The sequence below is a fragment of the Chiloscyllium plagiosum genome, unplaced genomic scaffold (genome assembly GCF_037043375.1).
Source record: "Chiloscyllium plagiosum isolate Xiang-an unplaced genomic scaffold, Cpla_swu_hap1 HiC_scaffold_3, whole genome shotgun sequence".
In the NCBI taxonomy this organism is placed as follows: domain Eukaryota; kingdom Metazoa; phylum Chordata; class Chondrichthyes; order Orectolobiformes; family Hemiscylliidae; genus Chiloscyllium; species Chiloscyllium plagiosum.
Window position 1 is genome coordinate 106,150,594 of NW_028270141.1, and position 21,845 is coordinate 106,172,438.

Here is a 21,845-nt window from a genome sequence, read left to right on the forward strand (position 1 = left end):
GTTAGAGAGGCAGTTAGAGGCAATTAGGAATTTACAAGAGCAAGGGGATGTGATGGATGGCAGTTATAGGAAGGGAGGTAAGTCTCAGATATAGTCACATAGATCAGTTAACTCCAGGAAAGGTAAGAGAGGTAGGCAGGTACTGCAGGCGTCTTCTGTGGCTATCCCCATTTCAAACAAGTATACTGTTTTGAAAAATGTAGAAGGTGATCGATTCTCAGGGAAACATAGCATGAAATGGTGGCATGGTGGCATAGTGGTTAGCACTGCTGCCTCAAAGCACCAGAGACCTGGGTTCAATGCCCACCTCAGGCGACTGTGTGGAGTTTGCACATTCTCCCTGTGTCTGTGTGGGTTTCCTCCAGGTGCTCCGGTTTCCTCCCACAGTCCAAAAATGTGCAGGCTAGGTGATTTGGCCGTGCTAAATTGCTCGTAGTGTTAGGTGAAGGGGTAAATGTAGGGGAATGGGTCTGGGTGAGTTGCGCTTCGCCAGGTCAGTGTGGACTTGTTGGGCTGAAGGGCCTGTTTCCACACTGTAAGTAATCTAATCTATCTAATCTAAACAGCCAAGTTTCTGGTATTGAGACTAGCTCTAATATAATGAGAAGTATGTCAGGTTCCAAGTGATCGGTTGTGTTAGGGGACTCTCTAGTACAGGTACAGACTGACGTTTCTGTGGCCAGCTGTGAAAAATCAGAAAGGTGTGGTGCTTCCCTGGTGCCAGGATCAAGGATGTCTCAGAGAGGGGGCAGAATGTTCTCAAAGAGGAGAGGGCCCAGCAGGAGGTCATTGTCCACATTGGAACCAATGACATAGGAAGGGAAAAGTTTAAGATTCTGAAGGGAGATTACTGAGAGCTAGGCAGGAATTTAAAAAGGAGATCCTCGAGAGTAGTAATATCTGGATTACTCCCAGTGCTACGAGCTAGTGAGGGCAGGAATAGGAGGATAAAGCAGCTGAATGCATGGATGAGGAGCTGGTGTATGGGAGAAGAATTCACATTTTTGGATAATTGGAAGTTCTTTTGGGGTAAAGGTGACCTGTACAAGAAGGACCGATTGCACCTAAATTGGAAGGGAACTAATATACTGGCAGGAAGATTTGCTAGAGCTGCTCGGGAGAATTTAAATTAGTAAGATTTCAAACTGGTATGGTTGAGAACAAAGGCGAGTCAAACATCAGGGCAGGCAGGGACAAAGCAGAGATCAAGGTAGGACTGATAAATTAAACTGCATTTATTTCAATGCAAGAGGGAAGGCAGATGAACTCAGGGCATGGTTAGGAACATGGGACTGGGATATCATAGCAATTACAGAAACATGGCTCAGGATGGACAGGACTGGCAGCTTAATGTTCCAGGATACAAATGCTACAGGAAGGATAGAAAGGGAGGCATGAGAGGAGGGGGAGTGGCCTTTTTGATAAGGGATAGCATTACAGCTGTGCTGAGGGAGGATATTCCCGGAAATACATCCAGGGAAATTATTTGGGTGGAACTGAGAAATAAGAAAGGGATGATCACTTTATTGGGATTGTATTATAGACTCCCTAATAATCAGAGGGAAATCGAGAAACAAATTTGTAAGGAGATCTCAGTTATCTGTAAGAATAATAGGGTGATTATGGTAGGGGATTTTAACTTTCCAAACATAGACTGGGACTGCCATAGTGTTAAGGGTTTAGATGGAGAGGAATTTGTTAAGTGTGTACAAGAAAATTTTCTGATTCAGTATGTGGATGTACCTACTAGAGAAGGTGCAAAACCTGACCTACTCTTGGGAAATAAGGCAGGGCAGGTGACTGAGGTGTCAGTGGGGGAGCACTTTGGGGCCAGAGACCATAATGCTATGAATTTTAAAATAGTGATGGAAAAGGATAGAGCAGATCTAAAAGTTGAAGTTCTAAATTGGAGGAAGGCCAATTTTGACGGTATTAGGCAAGAACTTTCAAAAGCTGATTGGGCGCAGATGTTTGCAGGTAAAGGGATGGCTGGAAAATGGGAAGCCTTCAGAAATGAGATAACGAGAGTCCAGAGAAAGTATATTCCTGACAGGGTGAAAGGAAAGGCTGGTAGGTATAGGGAATGCTGGATGACTAAAGAAATTGAGGGCTTGGTTAAGAAAAAGAAGGAAGCATATGTCAGATATTGACAGGATAGATCGAATGAATCCTTAGAAGAGTATAAAGGCAGTAGGAGTATACTTAAGAAGGAAATCAGGAGGGCAAAAAGGGGACATGAGATAGCTTTAGCAGATAGAGTTAAGGAGAATCCAAAGGGTTTTTGCAAACACATTAAGAACAATAGGGTAACTAGGGAGAGAATAGGGCCCCTCAAAGATCAGCAAGGCGGCCTTTATGTGGAGCTACAGGAGATCGGGGAGATACTAAACAATTAATTTGCATCAGTATTTACTGTGCAAAAGGATATGGAAGATAGAGAATGTAGGGAAATAGATGGTGACATCTTGCAAAATGTCCATATTACAGAGGAGGAAGTGCTGGATGTCTTGAAATGCATAGAAGTGGGTAAATCCCCAGGACCTGATCAGGTGTACCCTTGAACTCTGTGGGAAGCTAGGGAATTGATTGCTGGGCCTCTTACTGAGATATTTGTATCATCGATAGTCACAGGTGAGGTGCCGGAAGACTGGAGATTGGCTAACGTGGTGCCACTGATTAGGAAAGGTGGTATGGACAAGCCAGGGCACTATAGACCAGTGAGACTGATGTCGGTGGTGGGCAAGTTGTTTGAGGGAATCCTGAGGGACAGAATGTATATGTATTTGGAAAGGCAAGGACTAATTAGGTACAGTCAACATGGCTGTGTGCATGGGAAATCATATCTTACAAACTTGATAGAGCTTTTTGAAGAAGTAACAAAGAGGATTGATGAGGGCAGAGCGGTAGATGTGATCTATACGGACTTCAGTAAGGCGTTCAACAAGGTTCCCCAAGGGAGACTGGTTAGCAAGGTTAGATCTCACGGAATACAGGGAGAACTAGCCATTTGGATACAGAACTGGCTCAAAGGTGGAAGACAGAGGGTGGTGGTGGAGGGTTGTTTTTCAGACTGGAGGCCTGTGACCAGTGGAGTGCCACAAGGATCGGTGCTGGGTCCACTACTTTTCGTCATTTATATAAATGATTTGGATGTGAACACAGGAGGTATAGTTAGTAAGTTTGCTGATGACACCAAAATTGGAGGTGTAGTGGACAGCGAAGAAGGTTACCTCTGATTACAATGGGATCTTGATCAAATGGACCAATGGGCTGAGAAGTGGCAGATGGAGTTTAATTTAGATTAATGTGAGGTGTTGCATTTTGGGAAAGCAAATCTTATACACTTAATGATAAGGTCCTCGGGAGTGTTGCTGAACAAAGAGACCTTGGAGTGCAGGCTCATAGCTCCTTGAAAGTGGAGTCACAGTTAGATAGGATAGTGAAGAAGGCGTTTGGTATGCTTTCCTTTATTGGTCAGAGAACTGAGTACAGAAGTTGGGAAGTTATGTTGCGGCTGTATAGGACATTAGTTAGGCCACTGTTGGATTATTATGTGTAATTTTGGTCACCTTCCTATTGGAAAGATGTTGTGAAACTTGAAAGTGTTCAGAAAGATTTACAAGGATATTGCCGGGTTGGAGGATTTGAGCTATAGGGAGAGGTTGAATAGGTGAGGGCTATTTTCCCTGAAGCATTAGAGGCTGAGGGGTGACCATATAGAGATTTGTAAAATTATGAGGGGCATGGATAGGATAAATAGACAGTCTTTTCCTTGGGGTAGGGGAGTCTAGAACTAACGGGCATTGGTTTAGGGTGAGAGGGGAAAGATATAAAAGAGACCTAAGGGGCAATGTTTTCACTCAGAGGGTGGTACATGTGTGGAATGAGCTGCCAGAGGAAGTGGTGGAGGCTGGTACAATTGCAACATTTAAGAGGCATCTGGATGGGTATATGAATAGGAAGGGTTTGGAGGGATATGGGCCGGGTGCTGGCAGGTGGGACTAGATTGGGTTGGGATATATTGTTGGCATCGATGGGTTGGACTGAAGGGTCTGTTTCCATGCTGTACATCTCTATGACTCTATGTCCATTCCAGAAGCCGAGTCTGTCGTCACCAGTTGAAGACAACATCGCAAACAAGTTTGAAGGCCTGAGAATTGCAACAATAGTTGACTTAAAGATCGAGACTGGATGACCAATTTTACAAAGCCACTCACCTCAAAGACACCTGAATTCAATCCTATGTCAGCCGTGCACAATTTCCAGCTGTTGTGGCGAACTAATGCCAACTGATTTTCAACCCTTGTATGTGCTAAGAAAGGGCCTAATGACTGTTTAGGAAGTTGTCATCAAGACTTGTCAGTGCGAAGTGGGGCCAAGCATGCTCCAGCCAGCTGTTTTTGGGATGGGAGCAGTCACTCAATCACAGTATTATTGTAGTTCAGCAGAGGTCATTCAGCCCATCATTACTTGCACCAACTCTCTAGTTGTGAGCAGAAGCTGGGTTTTTTTTGAGTTACTTTTCTGTGGAGCTCAGAAGAACAGGAAAGCACCTTCTGATTAGACAGCTCTCAGGAGAGATGCTGTAACCTTTTTCAGAGGAACCCCCATTATCCGAACGAGATGGGCAGGCAATCATTTGTTTGGATAATTGATTATTCGGTTAATTGATTCAATACCTCTCCTCTGGGTCTCAGAATTTTCTGAAGTTTCGTTTTTCCTTGCTCTCCTTGCTTTGCTCCCTCTCTCTGTCTCAGGTTTTGTTTCCGAGCAGAGACACACTTGTGTGTAAGGGACCTGAAGCATTGCTGAAGCCTCCCCACTCCCCCATTAGTTCAATAGCATTGATACAGCGAGCACTTGCTAAGTATGCTCCCTGTTCAGGAGCCTAGGCAGTAGCACACCACACGCAAGCTCCCGGCCCCTGTCTGCACCCGCCCCTACTCACTGTCTGCACCCTGTCTACTCGGCCGGCCAGCACCCTCCAACCCCCATGAGCACCAGCTCCCCCCCATCCCCCCAGGGGCAGCTGGACTGGACACCAACAGTAAGACTGCTGCTGCCTTTCAGGGGTGACACACACACACACACCAACACTCCCCTACCTTTTCACTGCAACTTTCTGACAAGTTCCACCTTTGCCCTGTACAGGACAAGGTTGGAGAGATTATCTGGGGAAGGGGGGTTCTGGGTACACCCCTGTGTAGAACTCCAGGGAAAGTGTGGGGAGAGACAGAGAGAAAGGACGGGCAGTTAGTCATTTGGAGACAGTGCCTGGGCTCCCATCATTGTCCAGGAGTGTTCTTGGCAGTATTTCAGTAAGCCAAGTTTGTTTTTAATCACTGTAAACAGAAGACATGATCAGTGTTGGAAACACCTCTTTGATGCAATGTTTCTATCGGGACCTTGAGATCTTCCAAAATTTGGATAACTGAGATTTGGATAATTGAGGTTCCTCTGCCTCGCACCATGGTTACTTGAGGGCTGCTAGTTGTAAGGCAGACCAGCCATACTAGGACAGTTGTTAAGGTTCACAGTACCTCTGAAGGAACAAAAGCTTCTGGAATAGCTGCCATAATAATAGAACAGATGCTTGCTTAAATAATCGAGGAGTCATCTATAGTATATTATGAAACTACATTAGAGCTTCAGGAGAATAATTAGTTTAACTAGTTTTTTTAAAGGTGTCTATCATACGTGACTATAGCTATAGTATAATTAAATGTTTCTGAAAACAGAAACCATCGTCGTTATGGGTGGTTCCAGTTCGAAGGATTGGACCCAGGCAAACTGGAACTGTGCAAGCTCAGGTTACATCTGCTGAGATCACAGTGAGGGAAGAACAAACAGAGATCACTTTCAATATGCAGTGAAACAGAATGTGTTGACCACTTCCAGTTTGCTTGATGGATGGAGAAAATCGTTTTAAAGTTTATGTAAATTTGACATTAACTTGCCAGGGCAGTTAATCTGGAGAAGACCGAGTTGGCTGTTACAAGGTAAATCTCTCCTTTTGTTTGTTTTAATTTAAACAAATAGTTTGATTGGAGCTTATGATGTGACAACTTATATGCGCTATAGAATATTTCAAACACTCAGGTCATAACATGGAAATAAGGTGAAAATTTATTTTGTGTTTTATTTTATGTTTTCATCAAGTCAAAATCCATTGATACTGATTTCAATTAATTTAGTGGGACAACTAGCATCGTGTTAATAAAATTGGGAAGCACAAGACATATCAGTTCCTGTGTTTGCAAACCTTTAATCTTTGTGTGCCTTTAGCTACCCTACAGAGTTTATGATTTTGACCATTTCCAGGGGAACATTTTACACAATAACTACGGACAAAAGTGGTCTGAGTAGTAGGTAATCCAGCTCTGCAATAGTAAAAGTGCAACTCTGAATTGAATTACTCAAATGGGGAACTAATGCCATAGTTTCCCAGTCGTGATCTTGTAAATGGGAATTGATTAGCACCAGAACTTTTAATTCAATGTCACTGATGACAGAGTTAACATTGGGCTCAATTTGTAGGCATTCAAATGACAAAACGTTTACCTTAGATTGTAGTTAGTTTTTAAATCTCACTTAATCCACTCATGACTCATGGTTAGTGAATACTGGTGTTTCAACATTCTTTTACAAATAGTCTTCCTCTTGATTTTTAAAGCTGTCCAGGGACTGTAGTTATTTTACCAATGTGGAACATAGTCCTGTCTTTACTTGGTGTCCATAGGCATACCCTTTCCTCACTGATGCAGTGCAAGAGCAGATATCTGACTGAATTTTATGCCTCACATACCCTCCACTACCATCTCAGTCCAAGTGTTCTGAGATCTGTTGTGGCAGATTAGCTAACTCAGCGCAGACCAGAGATCAAACCTGGAATGTTATTGATCCATTTGGCATTTTTCCACGTCTTAAGGCAATGTAACTCACAGAGGTATTTGGCAAGGGTTTGGGAGGCATAGTCTGGTGGCTTTGGGATTGCCTGGTAACTTCAAACAGAATTAATGGCTCTGTGTGGCAAACTGTGAGAAAGGTATACCACGCCTTTAAGAACGTTCACCTTTAAGGACTCTATTTTTACAATGTTGTCGCTCTGCCTGCCATTTACTCTGCTGTGGCTTTACAAGCTGCGTGTATCACAGATATCAGTTGGTTTGCTGTACTGTCTGCTTCATAACTGGGAATGTGTTTTACTATTTTAAATAAACTAAAATAATTAAAGGGAGTTAATCAATCCCTAAACAGTAGTCTAAAATATTGAGTTAATCATGCCATTTGCCAAATTTAAATTGGGACACAGCAGACCTTCTAACAGAATTCAGATTGTCTAAATGGCGTTCAAAGCTACGGTTTTTAGTAGAAAAGCAAGCCATTAAGATTTGCTTATTAATGGGGAAGACGTTTACACAGACTGAATATTTTAAGATTAACAGCTGGAGAGCTGAATGATTCCCAAATGCTATAGATTTTATTAGAAAACCAAATTAGAATCAGAGTAAACTATCATCAAACTGAATTCATGTTATTTAGACAGAGATTTATGTAATCCATCGACCACTGGGTGCGCAGGTACAAATGAAAGGGCACAGGATGTGATTTTTCAGATGGGGGAGCTAGTAAACAGAATTGTTAATCTGGTGATTGTACCTGTCCCTATGGATGCATTTCCAAATAATTCCAAATAAGACCAATAGCATTGCAGAACTACTGAAGGATGAACACAAATAAGATGCAGTCCTCACAAGTCAATGAGGTTTACGGGTCCTAAGTACAAATTCAACAAATGGCAAATCACTAGAGCACCCAAATATAGCAATGCATGTGTACACTCTGTACGGACCAAGAAAATCTCCAGCTTTCAATCAAGGATTTCTATGATCCCATGTGGCAGAAAAGGCCACGAGCAGAGGCAGTGCACTAGAGCAAAGGCTGATGCAGCAAAGAGCCATGCACCCCCAAGTAGACTGCTCACAAGGAATATATTCAAGTTGTAACAAAGATCATTTGATATCCTGCCAGAGGCATATGCATGAAGTGATCAACAAATTAGAATCATACAATGTACCCAATGACACAAAAATAATGAACATATGTCTCACACTGCCAACCTCATGAAAAACATTAAAGTTATCATTCCATCTAAAGAAATGATCTGATCTCAGAAAACTGAGGATTACTCATTGTTGGTGAAGATTGACAAAGAGGCAAGTGCTAATATAGTACCCCTGTGAATCATAAAAGGACATGTTCCCACTAACATGGGAAGACATGACCGAAACCCACAAATGTAAATCTTTCAGCATTCATTGAGCAGGAACAAGTGCAGTCAGTCTGACTGGATGTCACGGATGACCTACATCACAAACACTGCAGGACCAACAACTGCAGGTATACCAGCTTGTCATGACCTAACACGAGTCTCTATTCATTGAATCTGACAAAGATCAGAAACACAAATGAAACTGCAACCAATTATTTAAGAAAAACTTACAGAGCTAAATATGAATGAAGAACAGAACACTTCACTTTCTTCTGAATTAGTGAAGCCAAAATCTTCGCACTCTACTGAGGTGTGAAAACTGAAGGTTCAAGAGGAAGAGAGTAAAGGACTGGTTCTGGATTTGAGACTATCATCTCTAGTGTGGTGAGGACTTTAAGGGATACTCTGGCTGAGCTCACAAAGGTGAATGAAGAGAAAGAAAGGAAACAAAAAGGCTCAACTACAAGCTCCATATTGTCAATCAAGGCAAAGATCCCTAGTTTGCAGGAATAAGTGGAATAACACGCACATAAAACAGATTCGTTTTGGCAGGAACAGATACAGAAATTGTTTTGAGCTCAAGACAATGCTGGATAAAATGCAGACCTGCAAAAACAGATGGAGAAACATAGTGCATAGGTCAGGAGCTGCAAGTCATTCATAAGACATGTTTGTTATAAAATAAATGCTAGTGATGCTCCTCTAATGAAAGAACTCAAGTAGTGTACAGAGGAAACTAAAGAATTCCTGAAATGGAATTTCTTAAGGAGCAAAAAAGTAAATTCCAAAAAGATCTGAACCACTAATATACAGCTTGAGGAACAGCCAGCAAATCTGGAACCAATCTTGGCCATATCGTATCAAGGTGTGAAAGTTCTGGAATGCCAATAGCTGAAAGAAAAACTTGACAATGTCTCCAAAGTCACTATCCAAGATCTGAATGTACCTGTGCCTTTTAGCTACTTATCAGGTGTCTTGTGGTACAGTGGTAGTGTCCATGCTTCTGAATTTAGTAGGCCTGGGTTCAAGTCCCACCTAGTCCAGAGGTGTGTAATAGCATTTCTGAGCAGATTGATTAGAAAATAGTCAATTACTTTTTAGGATGACTTATTATTGTTAACAATTAAGCTGTTTTTTGGAAAGGAAAGGGAGATTGCATGCCTACGCTGCTTTCAAGAGAGTTTACATTTAAGAGCTCCATGTGTATTGGGTACACAATACTGCAAGTTTGCCTGTCAGTTAGTTTGTTATAGGTTTGTAAGCTGCAAGAAATCAATTGGTTTGTTGTAATGTCTGCCTCATAGCTTGCAGTAAAATTCTTTGTTTTAAATAAACTAACCCACAAAGTTGAGAGGAGGTGATGGTCTGGTGGTTTTATGTGAACTTGGAGATAGTGAGGACTGCACATGCTTGAAAGTCAAAGTTGATAAAGTGTGGAGCTGGAAAAAAACACAGCAAGTCAAGCAGCATCAGAGGAGCAAGAGAGTCGACATTTCAGGATGGGACCTTTAATCAGGACTCAAGTCCCGACCTGAAACATTGACTCTCCTATTCTTCTGATGTTGCTTGACTTGCTGTGCCTTTTCCAGCTCCACACTTTATTGACTCCAGTGGTTTTATGACTAGGCTAATAATCCAGAGATCCAGCTAATCTTCAGGTCATGGCAGAATACAATAAATAAAATCAGGATTAAGAGTATATGATGACCGTGAAACCATTGTTGATGGTCAGGAAAACTCCTTCTGGTTCATTAACGTCCTTTGGGGAAGGGGACTGCTGTCCTTACCTGGTCTGGCCTACATGTGACTCCAGACCCATGTAATGTAGTAGACTCTTAAATGCCCTCTGGGCAATTAGGCACGGGCAATAAATGCTGCAAGCTAACTGGCAGCATTCACATCCCATTAATGAAAAAATAAATTGCTGATAATTATTAGACTATTATCAATAACATGACATAACTGTACAAACCAGTAGAGGAGATCATCACAGAATCACAGAATTGTTATGGCACAGAAGAAGGCTATTTGATCCATCATGCCTGCACTGGCTCTTCAGACTGACATTATTACCTAGTGCCAATCCTCTGCTTTTTCCCTACAACCTTAAGCAATATTTCTACACAACTAATTATCCAATGTCTTCTTGAATGCCTCAATTGAATCTGCCTCCACTACATTTCCAGACAGTGCATTCCATACCACATCTACTGGCTTACAGAGAAAGTTTTTCCTCATATCACCCTTGCTGCTTTTGCAGATCTTGGTAAATCTGTACCCTCCCATTCTTGTTCCTTTCATAAGCGGTCATCCTTATTTTTTTTCTTTCCAAGGTTAATCCCCAAATTAGGCACTGACCCTCTGTACTTTAAATCCTGCATGGGACGATCAATTGGAAACATTCCATCCTGGAGAATGATCCAGTCAGAATGAGCTTCAATGAAATTATGCCATTGTGTTCATTGACACCTTGTTAAATTTGAGGGAGCAAGCACAGGAGAGCTGTATACCAAGTCATTGGATGGATCAGCTGTTGTAACATCTGATCCTGCCGTCAACAATATTTGTTAAAGCAAATTTGAACCACACCCTGTGAAACTGGCAACAGCTGTTCTCAGACAGTACTGCAGTTTCAGTGCGGTTTCCAGCTGAAGTCGATGATCACTATATGGCTATACCACCAGATATGTGCAGAGTTACCTCCCAAGCCTCATCTTTGTGCTTGGGCAACTAATCTGCACTGTGACCATTAGCTGCAGGTTAGACTTTCTGTTCAGCTGTTGATCACCCCCTGGAATTGTGCTGCAATATTTCCACTGGCAAGTGCCAGTTGTTCGTATTTTGTTTACTGCATCCTGGCTGAGCTTCGTGCATTGGCTTTCTTCGAACTTGTTGCAAAACTCTGCTTTTCTGAACCTCTCCTTGCTTAAATACACTGCTTGACAAATTAAAGTCAGCTACCCCTTTTGTTAGCACGTGTTTGCTTATCACTGATTTTGAGACTCTATCCCTTCATTTGGTATTCAAAATAGAGCAGAAAAGCTGAAAGGTGGATAATGTTGATCCAATTGTCAAGGACATGCTCAAAACGTCATATATATTTACACTACAGGCCGAGGCCATATGGCCCTTTGTGCCCAACCTGGTTAATAAGTGTCTGACTACACTCATCCTACTTACCAGTTCTTGGCCCATAGCCCTAGAGATGATAACAAAGAAAATGAATATTTAAAAACTGCTTAGATTTTCTGTCGATCAAGTGGTGGTGAGTTCCAGACTCCCACCAGCCAAGTGCATAAAAAATGATTCCCCTTATATTCCCTTCTGGCATTCCAACACTTACCTTAAATCTATGCCACCACCCCACCTCCACCTGCACTCCACCCACCCACCCACCTTATTAATCTCTATTCTAATGGAAACAGTGCCTTCCTATTCATTCTATCTATCCCCATCAAAATCTCACACTGCACAAACAGGTCCCTTCTTAGCCTTTGCTGCTCCAAACAAGGGAGTCCCATCCGATCCAGTTCCTCCTAGCTCAGACCCTCCAACCCAGGCAGCATCCTAGTGAATCTTCTCTGCACCCTCTCTGGTACAAACACAACCTTCCTATATTGTGGTGACCAGAACTGCACACATTACTCCAGCAATGGTCTAACTAGCATTTTATACAGTTCCAATGTAACCTCCCTGCTCTTGTATTTTAAGCCTCAGCTAATAAAATCTTAACCACCTTATCTACCTGCCCTTCTCCCTCAGGAATTTGTGAATAACACACCAAGGTCCCTTTGATCTTCAATACTTCAAATCTTCAATATCGGTGGCACTGTGGCTCAGTGGTGCCTCACAGTGTCAGGGACCTGGGTTCGACTCCCACCTTGGGTGACTGACTGTGTGGAGTTTGCACATTCTCCCCTTGTCTGTGTGGATTTCCTCCGGGTGCTCTGGTTTCCTTCCACAGTCCAAAAATGTGCAGGTGAGGTGGATTGGCCAGGCTAAATTGCTGATAGTCAGGGGTAAATAAATATAGGGTAGGGGAATGGGTCTGGGTGGGTTACTCTTCGGAGGGTCAGTGTGGACTTGTTGGGCCGAAGGGCCTGATTCTATCCAGTAGGGAATCTATCTAATCATGTTTTCCATGGTCCTACCATTCATTATGTAGTCCTTGCCTTGTTAGCCATCCCAAATGCACTACCTCATGCTTTTTTGGTTGAATTCCATTTGCCACTGCTCTGCCCACTTGACTGCACTGTTTGTATTCTCCTGCAGTTTATGGATATCTTCTTCAGTGTTACCACCCATACCAATTCTCATGTTAATTGCAAACTTGCTGATCACAATCCTTACATTTAAGTCCAAAAGATTAATCATCCACTGCTTTATGCCTCTTAGACAATTTTGAGTCCAACATGTCACTTTGCATTAAATCCCACGGGCTTTTATGTTCTTGACCAAACTTTTATGAGAGATCTTAGCACTGCTCTGACACAGTTTTTCCTGCTCCCAGTCCACTTGGGCCAAATTGTATCTATCCTTATTAACATTTGCCTTTTCCCAGTTTAAAACTTTTATTCCTGGCTCACCTTCATCCTTTTCCATTACTATCCTAAATCTAACTAGTTTACCATCATGATCTCCAAAATTCTCACCGACTGATAACCCTTTTCCCTCTCCAGCTCATTTCCTATTATTTTGTCCAGAACCACTCCTTCATTAACTGGGACTTCCTACGTATTGGGGAAACAAAGTTGTTCTTGATGTAATTTAAGAATTTTGGTTCCTCTTTATTTGTATAACGAAAGTAATCCATATCTGGGTCATTAAAACTGACTTTATTACTGCCTTAATATGATTCATTTCTCCATAATTTGATTATATTTTTCATCTTCTCTTTCTCTCTGTCTCTTTCTCCCTCTCTGAGTATTGCTTGCTCCTTTTGTGTTTTACATGTACCCATATGGCCTCATTTGATGATTCTTCTAAGACATTACCCCTCCTCATTGTTATAATTCATTTCTTGATCAATATTGTGACCACCTCTCTGCCCACCCTGACTCTCAATGTTTTCCAAGGCTGAAAAATTCCTTGTAAGTAAGATGCACTTGGGGATTCTCTCACTACCTGCTTGATCCTCTCCCTCTGACTGACGGGATCCCAATCTCTCTTTGGACCTCTTTAAGCTGCAGGGTGTCAAAATCTTGCTGTCCTCAAACCTTTCAGCCTCACGAATGCACTATAGTGTCCTTGGCTGCTGCTGGACTCCAGAAGCCAAAGTCTTTGTTGCTCCAGCCAGAGGCACCTGTACACAGGGTCATTCAGCCTGCTGGGAGCATTCAGGATAGTGCACAGTGTACAATGTGCATATCACAGATCTGAGCACCCTAGCTAACCTTAACTAAAGAGAAGATAGATTATTCCTTGTACTTAACCATTACTCCTACTTAAGTATAGACTAGAAAAGTACTTTCTTTATTGTTGCTGCTACTAACTCTCAAATAACTCACCCACTTCTCTGGCGATCTCTCCTCTCATTATTCTTTTTAACCTCACTGCCACCACTCTCGAGTCCCACACGCTGGTCTTTTTCTGGGACTTTTCTGCTCACGCTGCACTTTTGGCCTCCCTACTGCCACTTCCAAGTCACACACAGCTTCTCCTCTAGTCTGTCTGCTTCTGGGACTCCTCCACTCTCACTAAAATAACCGGAAGAACTGTGGATGCTGTAAATTAGAAAAACAAATAGAAACTGTTGAGGAAGTTCAACAGGTCTGTCAGCCGAGCATCGGGACCTTGCAATCTTGCCGGATAATCCAATAATCAAATAGAGTCATAGTCATAGAGATGTACAGCATGGAAACAGACCCTTCAGTCCAACTCATTCATACCGACCGGATATCCCAACCCAATCTAGTCCCACCCGGCCCATATCCCTCCAAACCCTCCCTATTCATATACCCATCCAAATGCCTTTTAAATGTTGTAATTGTACCAGCCTCCACCACTTTCTCTAGCAGCCCATTCCACACACGCACCACCCCTTAGGTCTCTTTTTTATCTTTCTCCTCTCATCCTAAACCTATGCCTTCAGAATACTCAATACTCTGACCAACAAAGGAAAGCCTACCAGACACCTTCTTCACTATATTCTATCTACTGGCAACTCCACTTCCAAGGAGCTATGAACCTGCACTCCAAGGGCTCTTTGTTCAGCAACACTCCCTAGGACATTAGCATTAAGTGTATAAGTCCTGCTAAGATTTGCTTTCCCAAAATGCAGCACCTCGCATTTATCTGAATGAATGCTAGATATTGAGGTTCCTCTGTAAATGGTAGGGGGGTGGGGGGGGGGGGGGGGGTGGGGTGGAGGGTAAGGAATAAACAATAGGTATGGATAGAGTCCAAAGGGAGAGAAAAGAACAGTTAGACAGAGATTGGATAACGATCTGGCTAGGAGGGTGAATAGCTGTTAATGGAGACTGTTAGTGGCTAACAATGGGTTGTGTGTTTTGAAGGAGCTCGTGTTGGACTAGGTTAGACAAAGTTAAAAATCACACAACACCAGGTTATAGTCCTGGAAGAAGTAGTGCTTTGAAAGATAGTGCTTCCAAGTAAATCTGTTGGTCTATAAACTGGTGTTGTGTGATTTTTAACAATGAGTTGTGTGTAATTGCAGACAATGTGAAAACAAGGCCTGGTGTGGGGTTTGGCGTAAGGACATGGGAGATCTCGAGCCCTAAAGTTAGTGAACTTGACATTGAGTCCAGAGGGCTGCAGGGTCCCTGAGTGGAAAATGAGATGCTGTTCTTCCAGCTTGTGCTGAAGTTTGCTGGAGCACTGCAGCAAGCCTGAGACAGAGATGTTGGCCAGGGAACAAGGTCCTGTGTTGAAGTGGCAGGTAACCAGGAAATCAGGTTTTTTTTTGTGGGCAGAGCACAAGTACTCTGCAAAACAGTCACCCAGTCTATGCCTCATTTCTTCAATGTCAAGGAAACCACATTACGAGCAGCACTCCACTCTCACTGTTACCGTTTGGTGAGTCCCACACAGCTTTGTTGCTGATTTAGCTGCTTCTCCAACTGGATAAGATGATAGTTGCTTGATAGCTTTGAGTTTTATCCACAACTTGTGTGAGGCTCCCTTCCTGAGGTGCCAAAACAATTCTCTGGTCTTATTGATGCAGCTGGTTCCCTCTTGACAGAACTTGGCATTGGTGGCACTGCCCCTGTTTGTTCATTAACCCGATTAAATGGGATTCCTTTAATAGTGAAAACAAAACATTAATTTCATTGTCAAAATTACAAATTTCTCTCTAGGTAGGCTACAAATTTAGGGAACAGACAGTATAAATGGAGGCATGGAAGGAAATGGAGGAAAGAATTAAGTAGAATTGAATAGGTATTACAAGCATTTATTTTAAAAAAGCTATTGTTGATGCCAAAATGTCAATAGCTATTATCTGGGAACTTTATTGCCCAGGATACTCACGCCAGTTCCAATGTAACCCAGCACATGAATAGGAACTTGTCTTTGGGATTATGGCCAGCATACCTATTCCCAAGGTGGTGCAACAACTCATTAGTGCACTACCACTGCTTGCCAAAACTCTACAAATTCCCTTCTGGATTGCTTGCAACAAGCATCTGAGTCCGTCATTGCTGGAAGTTCCCAGACAATCAGAGAGGTTGGTCAATTAATGACTGCTCAGTATCTCATTAATTAACATAGATGCAGATTCAGAAATGGAAGATGTTATATCTTTTCCGGCTTGAAATACTTGACAATGTTATGAAGAGAGTAATCATAGAAATGTTGAGGTACGTTATATAGGCCCTCTCATTTATCCATTGTTGATGTTATTTTATTAACATTTCTCTCGCTCTTTCACAGATACAGTTAAAAATCACACAACACCAGGTTATAGTCCAACAGGCTTATTTGGAAGCACTAGCCTTTGAACCACTGGGTGAAGGAGCAGCACTCTGAAAGCTAGTGCTTCTGAATAAACCTGTTTATTTTCCAGACATGCCACATCCCATGAGGAACATTTATTGATAAACCATTGACTCATAGATTATGGCTCTATGCAGAAGCCTTATGTTTGATAAAAACTCTATGCTGTTCCCTGTAGATCTTCACAACTTTAAACCACTATAGAAAGAACCAAAATATTTGTAAAATCAAAGCTGGAGACAGAAGAAATCAGCCATCAGAAAATCTGTAGGGAGGTGATGATCCCACTAAATAGCACTGGTGATGAAATTCTTAAACAGAATAAACATGAGCCCTTCTTCAGGAAAGGGCTCATGCCCGAAACGTCGATTCTCCTGCACTTTGGATGCTGCCTGATCTGTTGCGCTTTTCCAGCAACACATTTTCAGTTCTGATCTCCAGCATCTGCAGTCCTCACTTTCTCCTGTCGATTACTATGTCAACTTTGGGCTGTCTGATGATTTGAATTACTTCTGTAACTGACCAGTGCTAATTGCACTCTTGACTGACTGGATGCATCAGAAGTGGACAAATATAGTGAGCTGCCAGGGAAGAGGACAGGGATAATGCAGGTGCCATGTGGGTGAAGGGCAAGGATAATAACTCTGCTGCACAGGATACAGATAAATTATTTCTTATGGATGTTTAGAGGAGAATACTGGTAAATGTCTGAGATAATGCTTGGCTCATTGGCAGGTATTCTGGAAATGTTTGCATCCACTGTCAAGGGTCAGAGAGAATATCAAAACCAACTTTGCATGTGGTTTTTCGCAATGCTTAGAGCTCATCCTTTCCAGCAGGCCCATTTATGCACTCAGCCCCAATACAGGGGTTGATGGTGGATGTTGTAATTTCCATTTCAACACAAATGGCAGCTATCCAATTGTTGAGTTTTCTCCTTTGCATTGGAATGATTTATTTTAATTCCTAAACCTGTTAACTTTGTGGTGTGCTGAGCTCAGTTGCCAGTCTAGTGCTAGTTTGTGGCATATTCACATACACACTTAGGTCTAAGGCATGGCTAAATTCAAGTTTTAAAGCACTTTCTAAATTGGTTTAAATCTTCGGTGCCAGAAATTAAATGAGAATATCTGAAGTTACTGTTCAACACCTTTATGGAGTGAGCTGCCAGAGGAAGTGGTGGAGGCTGGTACAATTGCAACATTTAAGAAGCATTTGGATGGGTATATGAATAGGAAGGGTTTGGAGGGATATGGGCTGGGTGCTGGCAGGTGGGACTAGATTGGGGTGGGATATCTGGTCGGCATGGACGGGTTGGACTGAAGGGTCTGTTTCCATACTGTACATCTCTATGACTCTATGACCTTTGAAAAATATGGTTTCTGATCAGTGTATGCAGACAGTATCAAAAGGGAACTCAATGAGGACATGAAAATGGAATAAATCTGAGTTCTCTGAAAGAGTGGGGAAATGGAATTAATTGCATATTAATTTTAGAGTCATCGACAATGATTGGTTTAATGGCCAAGGTCTTTCTCCTGGGGTAGAGCAGTCCGAAACTAGACAGCATAGGCTTATAGAGTCATAGAGTCATAGAGATTACAGCATAGAAATAGACCCTTCGGTCCAACCTGTCCATGCCAACCAGTTATCCCAACCCAATCTAGTCCCATCTGCCAGCACCCAGCCCATATCCCTCCAAACCCTTCCTATTCATATACCCATCCAAATGCCTCTTAAATGTTGCAATTGTACCAGCCTCCACCACTTCCTCTGGCAGCTCATTCCATACACGTACCACCCTCTGCGTGAAAAAGTTGCCCCTTAGTTCTCTTTTATATCTCTCCCCTCTCACCCTAAACCTATGCCCTCTAGTTCTGGAGAGGGGAAAGATTTAAAAGGGACGTGAGGGGCAGCTTTTCCGTACAGATGATGGTGCATGTATGAAATGAGCTGCCAGCGCAAGTGGTGGAGGCTGGTGCAATTATAACATTTAAAAGGCATCTGGATGGATATATGAATAGGAAGGGTTTAGAAAGATTTAGGCCAAATGCTGGCAAATGGGACTAGATTAATTTCAGATATCTAGTCGGCATGGACAAGTTGGACCGAAGGGTCTGTTTCCAGCTATACATCTCTAAGACTTTATGACATAGGATCATGCTCTTGTGGTGCATTGGTAGTGTCTGTAACTTTGAATCAGGAAATCTGGGTTCAAGTTCCATCTGCTCCACCTGGATTGGTTATTTAGAGAATATCAAGAATGTAAGAAATAGGTGAGATGTCACACAGCAGCATGACCTGACCTACCATGCAAAAAGATCACAGCTGATCTCCTATATGATTTAATTAAAGCATAATATTCAGACATTGTAAGTCAATATAGTCCTGCCAGAGAGAGAGAGAGAAAGACACACAACTTTAACCTGAAGGTCACCAACCTTCAGGCAAGAGAGGAGGTCAAGAAGGAGAATCCTTCCTGATAACCTGGGCTTGTGTAGGAATTGAACAATGTTAGATTTACTCTGCAGGAGACCAACCATCCAGCCAACTGAGCTAACCAATCCCCACATATGTAAGCAGCTATCAAATAGTTATTTGGAGAAATCTGGTTCTGAACCCATTTCACGCAGCCTGTTGTTCTACAAGTTAAAACCAGTTTCAATTAAAGTTATGAAGAGAATGTAGTACATGGCTTCCAGTGAGAACAGTAACCAAACCTTCTTGACTACAAGTATTGTTAATGAAACGGGTTTGTATGATATGTCATAGTCACTAGAGAAAAGTAATAACCTGTATGTTTAACCAAGTGGGTGATTTAATCTGTTTTGCTGTTGGTAGTGCACACCTCTTTGGGTTTTGTGTTGGTTTGTTCTTGTTCTGTTTGGAGTAATAAATTTAGCAAAGTTCAATGTTTGTTCAGTGCAGATTCTGACAAATATATTTAGAAATGGACCAAAGGGTGTCTCCTTCTCATAGTAAAATCAGAACAAGAGGGATGTGTCATGACCAAAGAATTTATTACATGTTACAGCCAAAATAGAGTGGAGGGGACAATGCTATAACAACAAGTCGAACAATATTTTCATCAAAGTAACCTCATAATTTAATTCTTTCTCTCACAGCCCACAACTTCATCAATACACTTGAACTGAAACAGATATCAGGAAATTGTCCTATCACTCAACAAGCAGAAGTCTTCTTCACTGTAGGTAAGAAATAAATTACAGTGTTACCTAAAGGTAAATGTGTTATCCCAACACCATCACATAAAAACAGACTTACAGGGTTATAATGATCTCCTTCCCAATATGTAATGTTAAAACTAGCTATAATCATTAATGCCTAACATTAATCTTGCGTCTCCGCATCTTAATAAACTCTTGGTCCCAAAGACGTGAATATTGAGCCCTGTTTCTCTGGCATCTTTTTTCCCTCTTTCAGTAGCCTCTCTTGATCTAGACTTGTTGCTTTGATGACTGCAGCACATATAAAGTCAATGTGTTAAGCTGCAGGCAATAGAAATTCTGGGCGGAGTTATGAGAGCTGTGGAGATGAGGTTGGGAGCAGGATCTGGAGAGAAATCAGACAGGTCTACAGCAGCTTGCCCTCATCACCCTCTATCCATGCCACCAGTACACTTTAAGTTATTTTTTGTGTTTCCAAGATGACACCTCACAATCCTCTATCTGCACTGACACTGCCTGACTTTGCAGTGATGGTACTGGCTAGCTAGAGCATTAGGAATTCCCCATTTGCCATCCTTAATTCAGCTGGGCTTTCAGATTGACTCCTCTTTATTGCCATTTCTAAGTACATCCGTCAGGTGGACGGGACTCACAAATTGTTGGGGTCAGAGCTTTATCTCCAATGGAAGAATATTTTCAAAGTTGGACAGGCTCCACTTGCAGAGAGAGAAGTTTAATAAATATCTTGTGTCTCTTGCACAGGATGAAACACACCCTGTCTATGAAATGGCTTTCAGGTTCAAACCGATTTATCCACATCATGATGTAAAACTCCTATATATAATTGACAAGGAACTGCCTAGTCAATCATTTGGAATTTGAATAAGCAGGAGCAAAAGGTGGAGTAAAATACCAAACCCTCAAGTAGATTTCATAATGAGAAGGTACACAAAATTCTTTGAGAATGGCCCCAAGGATAACCTGCTGATATCTATTACTGGAGCAAGGAAATCCATTCTTTAAAATAGAACTTTGAAAGTAGAAAAATGAAATGCCATTTTTACCCTCATTCCATGCTGCTTTATCGTTCATTCATTGCTGGCAATGGGAAGGCATAAAATCTCACAGCACTGTCGCTGGGTTCAATGTAACAATGCTGAAATTCCTACATTGTGAATGTAGACAAGGGGGAATAGCTAGGTGAAAGTGAGGATTGCAGATGTTGGAAATTAGAGTCAAGATTAGAGTGGTGCTGGAAATGCACAGCAGGTCAGGCAGGATCCGAGGAACAATAAAATTGACGTTTCAGGCAGGAGCCCTTCATCAGGAATGAGACTGGAAGCCTTGGGGGTAGAGACATAAAAGGGGGAATAGCTAATAAAGTAAAACTTAGGAGAAACAATTACAACTGTGTGACGTATAGATGGAACATATAAAGCAAGGGAAATTATATTGGCTGTCTGCTGTATACAATACCCAATATTTAGTTGCAATAGAGTGGTCAGTGCTGGTTCAGTGGCTGTGAATTGCCTCAGTGGCTCAGCTATCCATCTATGACAGATAATGCCCATGCACTTCTGGTTGCACCTTTGCTGCTGGCTGAAGGGGCCAATCCATGAGAGATGGGTTCTTCCATAAGGACCTCATAGGAAGCTACCAAGTGTCCTTTTGGCTTCTGAAGGGTAGTCTCTAGTTTTGATACATTAACTCTTTTTCTTTGCCCTCTGAGTCATAGAGCCATAGAGATGTACAGCATGGAAACAGACCATTCAGTCCAACTTGTCCATACATCCATATAACTGATCAGATATCCCAACCTAATCTAGTCCCATTTGCCAGCACTTGGCCTATATCCTTCTAAACCCTTCCTATTCATACACCCATCCAGATCCCTTTCAAATGTTGTAATTGTACCAGCCTCACTTCCTTTGGCAGCTCATTCCATACATGCACGACCCTCTGTGTGAAAAAGTTGCCCCTTAAGTCCCTTTTATATCTTTCCCCTCTCACCCTAAACCTATGCCCTCTAGTTCTGAACTCCCTCACCCCGGGAAAAAATCCCTTGTCTATTTACCCTATCCCTGCCCCTTATGATTTTATAAATCTCTATAAGGTCATCCCTCAGCCTCCGACACTTCAGGGAAAACAGCCCCAGCCTATTCAGCCTCTCCCTGTAACTCAAACCCTCCAACCCTGGTAACATCCTTGTAAATCTTTTCTGAACTCTTTCAAGTTTCACAACATTCTTCCAATAGGAAGAATACCAGAATTGCATGCTCTATTCCAAACGTGGCCTAACCAATGTTCTGTACAGCTGCAACATGACCTCCCACTCATGTACTCAATTCTCTGAGCAATAAAGGAAAGCATACCAAATGCCTTCTTCAATATCTGATACTGCTAGACCTGCTGAGCTTCTCCAGCACTTTCTG

At 42.2% G+C, this 21,845-nt stretch overlaps 1 protein-coding gene across 1 annotated transcript in view; it reads left to right on the plus strand.

The window, feature by feature from the left end:
* The first annotated feature begins 5,841 nt into the window (after nucleotides 1–5,841).
* The window catches only part of gjb7 (gap junction protein beta 7), a 31,223-nt gene continuing 15,219 nt past the window's right edge, over nucleotides 5,842–21,845 (plus strand). The window contains exons 1-2 of the mRNA XM_043686943.2: nucleotides 5,842–5,999; nucleotides 19,351–19,437. The gene's annotated coding sequence lies outside the window, so the exon portion shown is untranslated. The remainder of the gene's footprint in view (nucleotides 6,000–19,350; nucleotides 19,438–21,845) is intronic.